This window comes from Astatotilapia calliptera, chromosome 11 (genome assembly GCF_900246225.1).
Source record: "Astatotilapia calliptera chromosome 11, fAstCal1.2, whole genome shotgun sequence".
Taxonomy (NCBI): Eukaryota; Metazoa; Chordata; class Actinopteri; order Cichliformes; family Cichlidae; genus Astatotilapia; species Astatotilapia calliptera.
In genome coordinates this window covers 8,759,888-8,773,716 of record NC_039312.1, presented here as the reverse complement: position 1 = coordinate 8,773,716, position 13,829 = coordinate 8,759,888, and the positions used below count along the sequence as shown (strand labels likewise).

At 41.1% G+C, this 13,829-nt stretch overlaps 1 protein-coding gene across 1 annotated transcript in view; it reads right to left on the bottom strand.

Moving 5' to 3' along the window:
* Positions 1-13,829, bottom strand: part of cdkal1 (CDK5 regulatory subunit associated protein 1-like 1) — a 255,607-nt gene that overhangs the window by 111,602 nt on the left and 130,176 nt on the right. The window lies entirely within an intron of this gene.

Below are 13,829 nucleotides of genomic sequence, written 5' to 3'. Positions count from 1 at the left end.
ATCATTATTTCACTGCCACTCTGAAGCTTTTGTTGTCATTGCTTATATATGCCAGGTCTTTGATAGAAACCCCATTTATGACAGTCACTGACAAGTATTAAAAATACCAGTGTTGTAAACATGGATTGCAGGAATGTGAAGGTCAAATTCAGCAAGAGGGGGTGATCAACTGGCTTCATGCTAAATTAGAGCAACGCTCAGCGCTAGAGCTTAATGAGTGTCATTTGACTGCAGGTCCGGAAATGGCTGAGTGTCTGTTTAAGCTATGTGTTAAGACATATTATATCACACAGGCACACATAAACACATTTGCACTTGCAGGGGGACAAGTATTAGGAACACACACGCAAATGCACACAACCATCATTATCATTAGCTGTGCAGAGACAGACAGAAAGATGCATGTGGTCATACCGTTTGGCTAATTGGACAGTGTGTGTGTATGTGTGTGTGTATAGAGGTGAGCATGGGCCAGATAGATTAAAAATGATGACGGTGTAATTGTCTGGAGTCGAATTAAAGCATTTCCAGAGCTCATCGTCGACATTAAGAAGCACTAATGATTTCTGTCGCCAGCCGCGTCTAAAATCGCAATCAAATGCATCCATCAATCACACATGCTTAAATCACATCAGGCCAGCATGCACACTGTATAAGAATATATCAAGATAGCTTCAGTGTGCAATTAATCCGATGCATATTTCACCTTCGGACAATATTTAATAATAACCTAGTTCATTAAACTCCCTATCATTATTTAATTCATTCAATTTATTATGCTTAGAAAGTACGTTTTTAAGCAACGTGTCTCCTCACAGGCATAAGACCTTCCCGTCTGCTGCTGGCCACCAGACATCTTCAAACCACCCCAGAGGTTGAGCATATCTCATATAGACGTGTTATCTTCTAATATTAATTTGTAATGGTGTTTATTTACTGCAGTATTTACTGTATTTATTTAATTTGTCACATTCCCATCTTTTAAAGGTAAAGAAAAGCATTGATAGCAATTCCATGGACAGCTCAAATCAGCTTGTTTAGGCTCAGTAATACCAATGTCACTACCAAGTCAAGGACCTTGACTGCATCATCTACATACCAGTAATGACCAAAACCAGCACAATAACACTGTCCTTTTCAGCTTAACTGTTGCAGAAAGACACTGACCAAATGATGGCCTCATTCACAGCCAAACGTACTTTGAAATGACCTCTGAGCTAAATTGCTTCCTTCCAAAACAACATTCTTGTGATTCCAGTCCAATAATGCTGTACAAATAGTAAGCATATATATTGTTTGCTGTGAAATATTTCTGAATCCCCTGTTAATTATGTTTTGAGCAGGGTGATGCTTTGCAAAAGTCTCTTATGTTTACTCAAGGCCACAGCCATGCACAGATCTCCAGCTCAACTCAATAACCTACCCAGTAATTTGCCCTTTTGGCTTGCTTCTCGGTTCTTTTGTGTCAGGTGTGCCAACGGTGTTATTGTTGGCCAAATACAGAGAGGAGGCAGCTATTAGGAAATGCCTGCCCTTCTGTATCTGGTCTTATACAAGCTGCACATCTGCTTCCTCTGCTTTTGTTTACGTGTAGTGACGAGAGGTCACAGTGGTAAAGGGCTGACAATTGTCTCCTGTCAAGATGGTGCAAAAAAGTCACGATGTCTGTCAGGAGACATTTGTGAACCTAATAGCGCATTAGCCATTGCTTTTCATAATGTACTTGAAAATAATTTATATACAGTACGCCTAATTGCCATGATTATATTATCTGGCTGCGAGTGGTTTTACTTCAATAAATACTTTCTGGTAAGTAGAAAGTATGTACACTGCTGAATGGTTTAGGAAATACTGTTCTGAGCACATTTTGGCCTCTGATACCATTGAGAAATATGAATATTGATCATGTACTATCATTGTTTTATTTTTATTTTTTTTAAATATGGGAAGATGAATCCCATGCAACAAAGTCAGGAGGGACACATTTCCACTGTGCTTTGGCCTGTGTGTGTTGACATTACACATTAACATTTGACCCAAGTCCTTTTTCCAACCACTTTATGATGTAGTTTGATGTCAGAGCAGTTCCAAACACGGGTGGGTTTTCCTAAACGCTATTAACATTCACTTCATCCTGACAAAGCATAGCACAGACAGGGGAGTGAAAAAGCATGTCAGGATTTTAAAAAGTCCTGATATGCAAAACAAAATCAAACAAAGGTAAAACAAAACACTCAGTGAGATAGATCTGCACTTATGACCGCATTCCCAAACCTACAAGCTGAGAGAGAAAGCTTGACCACAGAGGAAACAGTTGCACGCATGTCCAAGTTCCATTCGTCTTTGTCCAAGAACAACACCATCAGTGCGCCTGAATAAACCATACAAAGCCATCATCACACCCGGTCTCGGTCAAATACTTGTTTGCTGTGTCTGGGTTTGCTTTTATGGACAAGTTTTCATTTTAGACTAAATGTAATGAGGACATTTCTATACTTGCAATTAAATTTTGGCTCTTATCCTCACAATATGAAAGGTGCTTTCTAGACACAGATTCTTCCCCATTAATCTGACAGCACCTCATAGTGTCAGCTGTATGCCTGAATGCAGCACTTGTTCAACTTTTTCATTAAAGTCAAAATGGACATCTTGCAATGGTACGGTGCTACGGTCTAGGACCGTACCATGTTGCATCTTTCAACATGGTACGGTCTGCAGGCACTCTGTAACAAGTATTTGCCCCCTTCCTAATTTCCTAGTGTTTTGCTTATTTCTCACGCTTACGTGTTTCAGATCATCAAAAAAATGTTAATATCAGACAAAAATAACCAAAGTAAATAGAAAACGCAGTTTTTAAATGATGATTTCATTGATTAAGGGGGAACAGTTATCCAAACCGCACTGGTCCTGTGTGAAAAAGTAATTGCCCCTCTTGTTAAATCATGAATTAACTAATTTTTTGGGAAAGTTGAGCTCAGTTTCACTAAACACACTCAGGCCTAATTACTGGCAGACCTGATGAATCAAGAAATCACTTAAATAGAACCTGTCTGACAAAGTAAAGCAGGCTAAATGATCCCAAAAAGTAACAAAGTCACTGAAATATCAGTCTGGAAAGGTTAACAAAGCAATTTCTATTTATTTTCTTTGGGACTCCAGTGAACCACAGTGAGATTCATTATACAAAAATGGAGAAAACTTGGAACAGTAGTGAAGATTCCCACGAGTGACCGGCTGACATAAATTACTCAAAGAGCATATATTGATGAGTCGTCCAAGAGGTCAAAAAAGAACCAAGAATAACTTTAAAGAACCACAGGCTTCACATGTCTCAGTTAAGGTCAGAGTTCATGATTCAACAATGAGAAAGAGACTGGGCAAAAATGGCATCCATGTTTCAAGGAGAAAACCACTGCTGTCCAAAAGGAACACAAAGGCTCATCTCATATTTGCCAGAAAAACATCTTGATGATCCCCCCTAAGATATCTGGAAATATATTCTGTGGACTGACGAGACAAAACTTTTTGGTTTGAGTGGCGTTACATTTATTTGGCATGAAAGTAACACAGAAATGGAACATCATACCAACAGTAAAATGGTGGTGGTAGTGTGGTGGTCTAGGGCTGTTTTGCTATCTCATGACCTGGAAGACTAAACAGAACAATGAATTCTGATCTCTACCAAAACATCCTGAAGGAGAATATCTGGCCATCTGTTCGTGACCTCAAGTTAACATGCACTTTGGTTCTGCAGCAGCACAATGATCCAAAACACACCAGAAAGTCCACCCCTGAATGGTTTAAGAAAAAAACGAATGAAGACTTTGGAGTGGCCTAGTCAAAGCCCTGACTTGAGTCTGATTGACATGCTGTTGCATGACCTTAAACAAGCTGGAGGGTTTCACAGCATTAACAATGTGGCTAAATTACAAAAATTCTTCAAAGATGAGTGGGCCAAAAATCCTCCACAGGGTTGTAAAAGACTCATGGCCAGTTATCACAGTTGTTGCTACTAAGGGTGGCCCAACCAGTTATTAGGATTAGGGAGCAATCACTTTTCCACACAGGGTCATGTAGGTTTGGATTTTTTTCCACTTAATCATAAACACCTTCATTTAATTATTTCCCTGACAGGCCTGTTTCTGTTCAGCTTCCATACTTTTTAGAAGTACATGTAATAGTCATGTTGTCATGTAAGACGTATATGTAATAATCAAAGAGGCTGGATGCTTTCCAGTGTGTCCACACTGTAATGTAAAATTACTAGTATTTCCAAACAGAATAAACTATAACACAATTACATATCTGCTATATTTACAATCAAAATAACACAGAAATGATGAAGAAATTTCATTTATTCCTATTGTAAGGTTAAAACTGTTGTATTTTTTGCAAAAATATGTTATAGTTAATAGGTATTATCTGAATACTAATTTTGAAAATATGTACATAAGCACACTTCCTTTCCAAAACAAAAACATAATGATACAAACAATGATGCAAATCTGAACATGTTTAGATTTTCTTGCATTGTTACGGTTGAAGCAGTGGTCAAATGACACTGATTAAACACTTTTGACTAATTAACACTGTGAAAACTGGAAAATAGCATCAAACTGTCCAAGCGTAAAAAATGTGTTATTCTAAGCAAAAAGGAGTTTTCTATCCCTCAAGCTGTTTATAGGACATAGCTGATTAACTGAAGGTTATTAAATTGGCAATCCAAAGCCCTCTAAAGCAATCTACAGGAACTCTCCCCTGTTTCCAAAGCACTTTAATGAAGATGAAAAGTGACCAACAAATAGACAATTGAAAAAGAAAAACAAAACAGTTCAGGCATGATTCATTCAAGATAGTCTGACTAAAATCAGCAAAAGTATTGTTGAGGAAAAGATATCAAGTGGTGGCCTCAGAAACACAAGATTTTATCAGTGAGAGCCTGTTTGACCAACTACACCCTGGGATACTTACACTGACCCAACTACACAGTCACCAAGGGGAAGAGTTACCCAAGAGCATAATGAACTCGAACCTTACAAGAACTTGAAAACCGAATCACAGGCATGTCACCTCAACCCACTTTTGTTGTGGAAAAATTCAACTTTAATGATACATTTAAACACTGAAATATGTAAGTACTCCTAACATCACGAGAACCTCTGCAGGACTTTGTCACATCATGCTGGAATATTGCATAGTTATTGCATGGTTGTAGGTCTAGTATGCCAGTTTGACTGATACCAAGGTACTCCAATAAACTGAGTTATATATATATATGAATGATCATCCACCAGTCCAGTCAATTCAGAATCAGAATCATCAGAATCAGAATACTTTATTGATCCCTGGGGGAAATTATTTTTTGTTACAGTGCTCCATTTTAAACCAACATTAAGACAAGACAGCCAATACACTAACTAAGAATAGTACAATATATACATATATATACATACATACATACATAAGTCACTCATAAATAAAAAGTTGGAAAAGAAACATGTGTAGTTGTAGCAGCAAACAGTGTGTTAAATGGATACGTTGTACAGGGAGATGGCCACAGGCAGGAATGATTTCCTGTGTCGTTCAGTGGTGCTTTTCGGTAATCTCAGTCTCTCACTGAACGTGCTCCTGTGACTGACCAGCATGTCATGGAGTGGGTGGGAGGTGTTATCCAACATTGTCTTTATCTTGGACAGCATCCGCCTCTCCGACACCACCTTGAGGGAGTCCAGCTCCATCCCCACAACATTGCTGGCCTTAAGGATTAGTTTATTAAGTCTGTTGGCATCTGCGACCCTCAGCCTGCTCCCCCAGCATGCAACAGCATAGAGGATCGCACTGGCCACAACAGACTCATAGAAAATCCTCAGCATTTTCTGGCAGATGTTGAAGGACCTCAGTCGCCTCAAAAAATAGAGACGACTCTGGCCCTTCCTGTAAAGTGCTGTGGTGTTTTTAGCCCAGTCCAGTTTATTGTCAATGTGTACTCCAAGGTATTTATAGTCCTCCACAATGTCAACACTGACCCCCTGAATTGAAACAGGGGTCAAGTGTTTCCTGGTCTTCCTGAAGTCCACGATCAGTTCCTTGGTCTTTGCCACGTTGAGCTGCAGATGATTCTGCTCACACCACGTGACAAAGGAGTCGACCACAGCCCGGTACTCTGTCTCATCATCCCTGCTGATGCATCCAACCACCGCAGAGTCATCAGAAAACTTCTGAAGATGGCAGGTCTCTGTGCAGTGGCTGAAGTCTGTGGTGTAGAGGGTGAAGAGGAAGGGGGAGAGGACAGTCCCCTGTGGTGCCCCTGTGTTGCTGATCACCTTGTCAGACACACACTGTGGGAGACGTACACATTGTGGTCTTCCTGTCAGGTAATCAACAATCCAGGACACCAGAGAAGCATCCACCTGCATCGCTGCTAACTTATCACCCAGGAGGGTCGGCCTGATGGTGTTGAAAGCACTGGAAAAGTCAAAAAACATGACCCTCACAGTGCTCGCCGGCTGGTCCAGATGGGTGTAGACACGATTGAGCAGGTAGATGATGGCGTCCTCAGTTCCGAGACGAGGCTGATAAGCGAACTGAAGGGGATCCAGGTGTGGTCTTACTATGGGTCGCAGCTGGTCCAGGATGAGCCTTTCCAGGGTCTTCATGATGTGGGAGGTCAGTGCCACGGGCCTGTAATCCTGGGGGCCACTGGGACGTGGCGTCTTTGGTACAGGGACGAGGCATGATGTCTTCCACATCACCGGGACCCTCTGCAGACTCAGACTCAGCATAAACAGTTTATGAAAGACTCCACACAGCTGGGGGGCACAGGTCTTGAGGACAAGGGGACTCACTCCGTCTGGTCCAGCAGACTTGCCTGAGTGAAGTCTCCTCATTTGCATCTCAACCTGGTATTGAGTGAAGGTGATGGGTGGGGGAGGGGTGTCAGGAATCTCACAGGAGGCAACAGCGCCATGTGAAGAGAGAGGCTGGCACAGTGGTGTGGCTCTGGATTCCAGGCTGACTACAGGTGAGGTTGTGGGGGTAGGAGCAGACACTGTGGTGTCGAATCTATTGAAAAACAGATTCAACTCATTGGCTCTATTCTCACCTCCCTCAGTTCCCCTGCTGTTGGTTGGCCTGAATCCAGTGATGGTCTTCATGCCCCTCCACACCTCTCTCATGCTGTTCTGCTGGAGTTTCCACTCCAGCTTCCTCCTGTAATTGTCCTTAGCCTCTCTGATCTTGTCCTTTAGTAACACCTGGATCTTCCTCACCTCCTCTTTGTTGCCCCCTCTGAAAGCCCTCTTCTTGTTGTTGAGGAGGGCTTTGATGTCCTTAGTCACCCACGGCTTGTTATTTGGGTAACAATGAACAGTCTGAGCTGGAACAATGGAGTCGGTGCAGAAAGTTATGTAGCCTGTGATACACTCAGTAAGCCCATTGATGTCCTCGGCGTGAGGCTCACAGAGTGTTTCCCAGTCGGTCACCTCGAAACAGCCCTGTAGTTCTGCTAAGGCCTCCTCTGACCACCTCCTGACAGTCCTGGTGGTCACAGGTTCCCTCCTCACAATTGGCACATAGCGGGGGGTGAGGTGAATCAGGTTATGATCTGACCTACCAAGTGGGGGGAGGGAGGAGGAGCTGTATGCATCCTTGACGTTAGCATACAGTAAGTCTAAAGTTTTCTCTCCCCTGGTGGGACAGTCCACATATTGTTTGAATGTTGGTAGTGTATTGTCCAGTGATACATGGTTGAAGTCACCCGAGATCACAATAAAGGCACTCGGGTGCTGAGTCTGTAGCCGAGCTATGGCAGAGTGGATAGTGTCACATGCAGCTGTGGGGTTAGCAGAGGGGGGAACATAAACAGCCACCAAGATGACGTGAGAGAATTCCCTGGGTAAATAATACGGCCTGAGTCCAACAGCACACAGTTCAGTGTCCGGGCAACAAATCCTTTCTTTGATTGTTATGTTGGCAGGGTTACACCACCGGTTGTTAACTAAAACAGCAAGCCCACCTCCTTTCCGCTTACCGCTAGCGATGCTGTCCCTGTCCGCCCGAACAGTGTGGAAGCCTTCCACGGAAGCATTCTCATCGGGAATGTCCTGGTGCAGCCATGATTCGGTGAAACACATCAGGCTACACTCTCGGTATTCCCTCTGACTCCGTACCAGTGCTGAGAGCTCGTCGATTTTAATTGCCAACGATCGCACATTACCCATCACGATAGACGGCAGACACGGTTTAAACCTCCTCCTCGCTTCGAGCCTCCGCTGTCTCACCGTCACCTTTTTTCTTCTCTTCTGTCCTTGACCTCTGCATCCCCGATGTGTTTTCCTCCAAATTTCAGCTGGTACTTCTGCGGGCCTGGCCAGCGAACCGGCCGGCATCAGGGCGATCAGCTGATCTCTGGAGTAAACAGTCCGTGCGTGTAGGAGATGTGCCGCGGTCCCGTTCCTTGATAAAAGTAACAGTTCCACGGCCACCAATTGTATGATTCTACAGAAAATCAATTTTTAATATTTTTTTTCCTATCCAATCGTTGACTCAAATATATTTCTCCTCCACTAAACTACCAGCAACTATGGCGGATAGGTAAACTGGACACACAGGAATGGTGGTTTTAAATATTTCCTACTATATTTCTTTTTCTCTAAATACATTATTTGAATTGCTGTAAACATGTTACAGTATACACATGGTAGAAAAGCATGTGAAACAGAGGGCAACCACGTTTGGTTGCTTTAAACAAAACATTCTGCTAGTTGAATATTTGGTTGATAATTTATTCAAAATTTAACACAAATAATGTGACAGCCTAAAGCATAAGCATGTGCACACCCTTGTTTTCATCACGGTAGCTCAATGTTCACACCATGTTTAGCTATGTGTTGCTTTGAGTCACGGAAAATGTGCTTAATGTAGTGTCTGCAATCTAATAAATATTAGCACTTAGGGGGTTTCTCTGACCCTGCACATTTGCAAAAAAAAATAATATATAACAAATGTCTACAAAGAAGAAAACACCACAAATCAGGCCTGGTCTACGACTAAGCTATAAGTTTGTGAACTTGGTACCTTTGGTCAGACCGATCACAATTCCCATCTCTTCTTGTTTCTCATGGAGACCAATAAAAAGACTGATTATAAATATGCACAAACACACTTCGAGTCCCTCCAAAGAGAGATGAGTGTCAACACAGACCCAACGTGGATCGATAGATTTCCTCTTAAGTACATTCAATCTGTGCGTGCCCAGAAATTCATATGGAGGGCAGCGAAAAGAGTCAAGAGAGGCTACATATAAATGATGTGTAATCAATATTATTACAACATAACTGTAAATTGAGTGATTTCCAAATTAGATTCATACGAGCAAACTAGATTTATGCAATGAATATAATGGCAAACTAAAAGACAGCAACATATTAAGATATTATTTTTAAAATACCAATTTGTATTTATTTCAATAAAACACTTTAAAATGACTCAGTATATAAAATCCTCACATGTGGAATAACACGTTTAAAAGGTCCAAGAGGAATTCGCGCTTGTAAACACAAACCATGTCTTTTCCAATAAATCATTAAGTTCTTCATCATATGAAAATATACACACACGAAAAACACACAACCATGCAACACTTCTGTACTGTGGGTCTGACTGGAAGGCCCGTCTGACCTTCAGTCACATCAGTCCCTCCCCTATCCTACTCCATCATCCACTACCCCCTGGCTGTCTGCCTCCACAGTAAACCTCCCCACCCACCACTACACAGTAAAAGATTCTGGGGCAGATGTCAGGAAAAGCAACTTGAGAAATTAAATGATGAATGTGGAAGGAGAGGGAGAAAAGCGAGCGCTCGTGTTGTGAGACTGAATTAAGCAAAAAAATTTGCTGGAAAAAGAAGAAGGGGGGAAACATTTTAGTTTAGGGATAACAGATAGATTTGTTAATAGAAATCCATTTACTCCATAAAAAAAAATTCCGTTCTTCTGAATTTTCATATGAAAGACATTTAAGGATTCAAACGGTACACTGAGTACGTAATTATTAGTTTAATCGGCTAACAAGTAAATATGTGTGATGTCACTTCACAATTTCATTTAATTCATCTGATATTTACGTATTCAGCAGCTTTCACAAACATTTCTAAACTTTACTAAGAAACATTTTTATACATCAAGAAGCTTCACACACGTATTCAGTCTCCACTGCACACATTATCACACTGCAGCCTATGCACAAACACCACACACAGAGTTTAATTGCAGTAATTAAGCAGCTTAGTTTAGAGCAACAACTGTTGATGTGATGCGTGGGTGTCTTGGCAGGTAGCATCATCATCACGGATTAACCCAACACACACACACACACACGCGGGTATATGCAAATATCTCTCAAGCATGTTTACACCAATTACATGTATGTGTGCATGCTGCACATGCATGTTTGGTGTATGTGTGTGTGTCGCGTGCATAAGTGAATATACATGCATAGCTTTAATTAAGAGCCTACACAATCCTTTAAAAAACAACAACACATCAGCTTTAACCTACTTTTGAATAGTTTACGAACTGCAGGCATGACCTTCTGTGCACGTCTATGCATAACGCAGAGCCTCTCAATACATCAAAGCTTGTTTGTATGTGCACACATATGTGCACACGTGATGTCACGGAAGATATGGGTCAGACACACTATATGGATATATCAAAAGTAATTGGCAAGGGAGCTCCAAGTATAATGTTTATGTGCCTATTGTTTCTATGTGTGTGACTGTAACAGTGTGTTTATATGAATACAAACAGAGTAATGGGGGAAAGATGACACATATGCACGCTTGTCTTTTCTGTGTGTGTCTGTGTGTACTTGTAGAAGCTGCCTGTTTTCCAAGATGATGAATGACTACACATGAGAGGATTGGGACCAAAAGCAGCCCTTTAACTGCCTTAAGTGCTTCACGACAGTGTTGCTTCCACTAAAATACGAGGAGTTCAGTGAATTAATGGGCAGGGAAAGATGGAGGTGGGAACTATCTGAGGATTTTTTAATTTTTTTGCTGAAGTTTCATAATCATGTAGCATTAAAACATAAATATACCAAGGGGACAAGATTTAAAGACCACAAAAAAGAAATATGTTAATGAGTTAGCAAACAATCACAAGTAACTCGTAAAAGTTTCATGCAGCCTGACAGCCAGTACGAATGTTTAAGTGTTCAAAAAGTAATGACACAAAAATAATTTAAACGTTTGATGTTTGAATGAATTTAAAAATATCCTGACACCTGTGCAATTTAGATATTCTTTTGCATTTTTCTCCTATTTTCCTGTTATTGACACCCAATTACAATTTGGCATGAGGAAAAATGTGTAAAGGGCATCTGTGAGCAATGCATAATATGAGAAATTACATCTAATACCAAAATAACAAACATGTACAATGAGTGTCTTATATTTCTTTTTCATATGGTTGCAATGGAGTGCATGAGCCTTAACAAGACAGTGATGCAAGAAGCCCAACAACTGATATACTTTAGGTAAGACTCAAAACGTCTGTTTGCATGATTGTGACAAACCATAGTGCCATTCCTTCAACAGTGAACTCTACACACAGTAGTTTGTGAGAGTCAGGAAGCAATTTTCTCGGTAAGTTCTCAAGGCAGGGTTATACGTTCAATTAAGTCATTATCAGCCCTCTTATAATACCAAAATATATATTTAAGCATGTTACTACTAACTATGTCATTGTATAAAACCCACAGGTGCTGCAGGGGTAGATGTAATTTCTGTCAGAGACTCCAAGAACTGCAAAACAATAAGACCATTAGACACACACACACACACACACACACACACACACACACACACACACACACACACACACACACACACTTTTTAACCATGAGAATAACATATGGAAATTTGTCCATATTAAAAAGTCATTGAGGTTTGTACTGGTTAATATCAGCTGTCAAGAAGTTAGCATAATGGACAAACATACACACACATAAATATGTATAATCACATATACTGTATATACATATGGTCATACAGGACCCAGTGACATACAAACACACCAGACTTTTTACAGCTGTGTTATTAATCAGACATAATAAGGCTTAATTCCATTCATTTCAATGGTGCTGACCTAATTTCTTGGTTTGTGTGCGCGTGTGTGCACGTGTGTGCATGTGCGGGCATTAATGTGATAAATAATTATAGGTCCGGTCAGTACTTATGCTAATATATTCATGACACCTGCAGGCATAATGTTTGTGTTTGTTAATTCATTGAGCCAGTTTATGCGGTGTGTGTGCGTGTGCCTTTGGAATTAGTTACTGTAGCAAGCCCAAAAGAACTTTGCACTCTGTGTGACCCTGTGTGAGTGTTAATTAATAAAGCAACTCTAATAAGTATTCAGTGCATTTGCAGCTGTGTATTACTGCGTTATTCTGTGTCATATGTGTTAACTGAGCGCTACATTGCACAATATTATGTTATGTAAATACTTGCATTTTCATGAGGCACCAGTTCTGTATTAAATCCGTTAAAAAGCTGAGGTCCATACAACAGAAAGAAATGTATAGTTCAATAACTCTATTCTCAAAGAACCAAGGCCATAATGTGCTTTTTGGGCAGAGTAGTCAAAGGCAGGAACTGACTGGTCCCAGTAAGATTAGACAGTGAAAACCAAAGGCCAAAGCTTTTCAGGGAACGATCTTCAATCGCAACCACATGTTTGAACATGCATAGACATTAGTGTTTGCATCCTTTTTGTCCACAACTTATGCTGCATAAGTATCCATAGCCATAGTTTGCAGAGAGATTACATTGGCAGACAAGGATATACATAAAAAGTAAAGTGCAAGTCCACAAGAAGGGGTCTGATTTTCAGTTCTTAGAAACCTGCAACCCAATTGTGGGCGTTAAGGCGTCTGGGAAGGGATCTCAAAACTGGATTATAGATGGCAGACAGTTGGTGTCGTAAACCACCGCCTCTGTTCAAAGATGGTCGCTCACAGTGGACATAGATGGCTTCTTTCACTCCTCTTTCAAACCATCTGTCCTCTCTGTCCAAAATGTGAACATTGGCATCATCGAAAGAGTGACTTTTGTCCTTTAGATGCAGATGAACTGCTGAGTCTTGTCCCGTGGAGGTGGCTCTTCTATATTGTGCCATGCGCTTGTGAAGTGGCTGTTTGGTTTCTCCAATGTAGAGGTCTGGGCATTCCTCGCTGCACTGTACAGCATGCACCACATTGTTGAGTTTGTGTTTTGAAGTTTTGTGTTTGGGATGAACCAGTTTCTGTCTGAGCGTGTTGCTGGGTCTGAAGTACACTGGGATGTCGTGCTTGGAGAAAACTCTCCTGAGTTTCTCTGATACACCGGCTACATAGGGGATGACAATGTTGTTGCATCCGTCCTTCTTATCCTCCCTCGTGTCTTTTTTTAAGCATTTTGTAATTTTTTTGGTATTGAATGGCAGAAATTAGGTTTTCTTGTCTGAGGTCATTTTGGTGGGGAAAAAAGACAACATTCGGCCAACAACATTAATTGGTGCATAATTAATTGTTGGATCCATAAATTGTTTACTGTGAGTTGCATCTCAGATAGAGCTCATTGCAACAAAGGCTACTACTGCAGAAAACTAAACGTCTAGAAGCAAAGTAAAACAAACATCTTGCTACATACAGTTTTAGCTACTAGGCAAGTAGCTTTACAGTTAAATTGCCCCCCCCCCCCCCCCCCCCAAATACACACAGACACAAAAACATGCAACGGGGGGTCGAAGGGAATCAGGCACAGGGTTTTCTGCAAAGTGACAGAT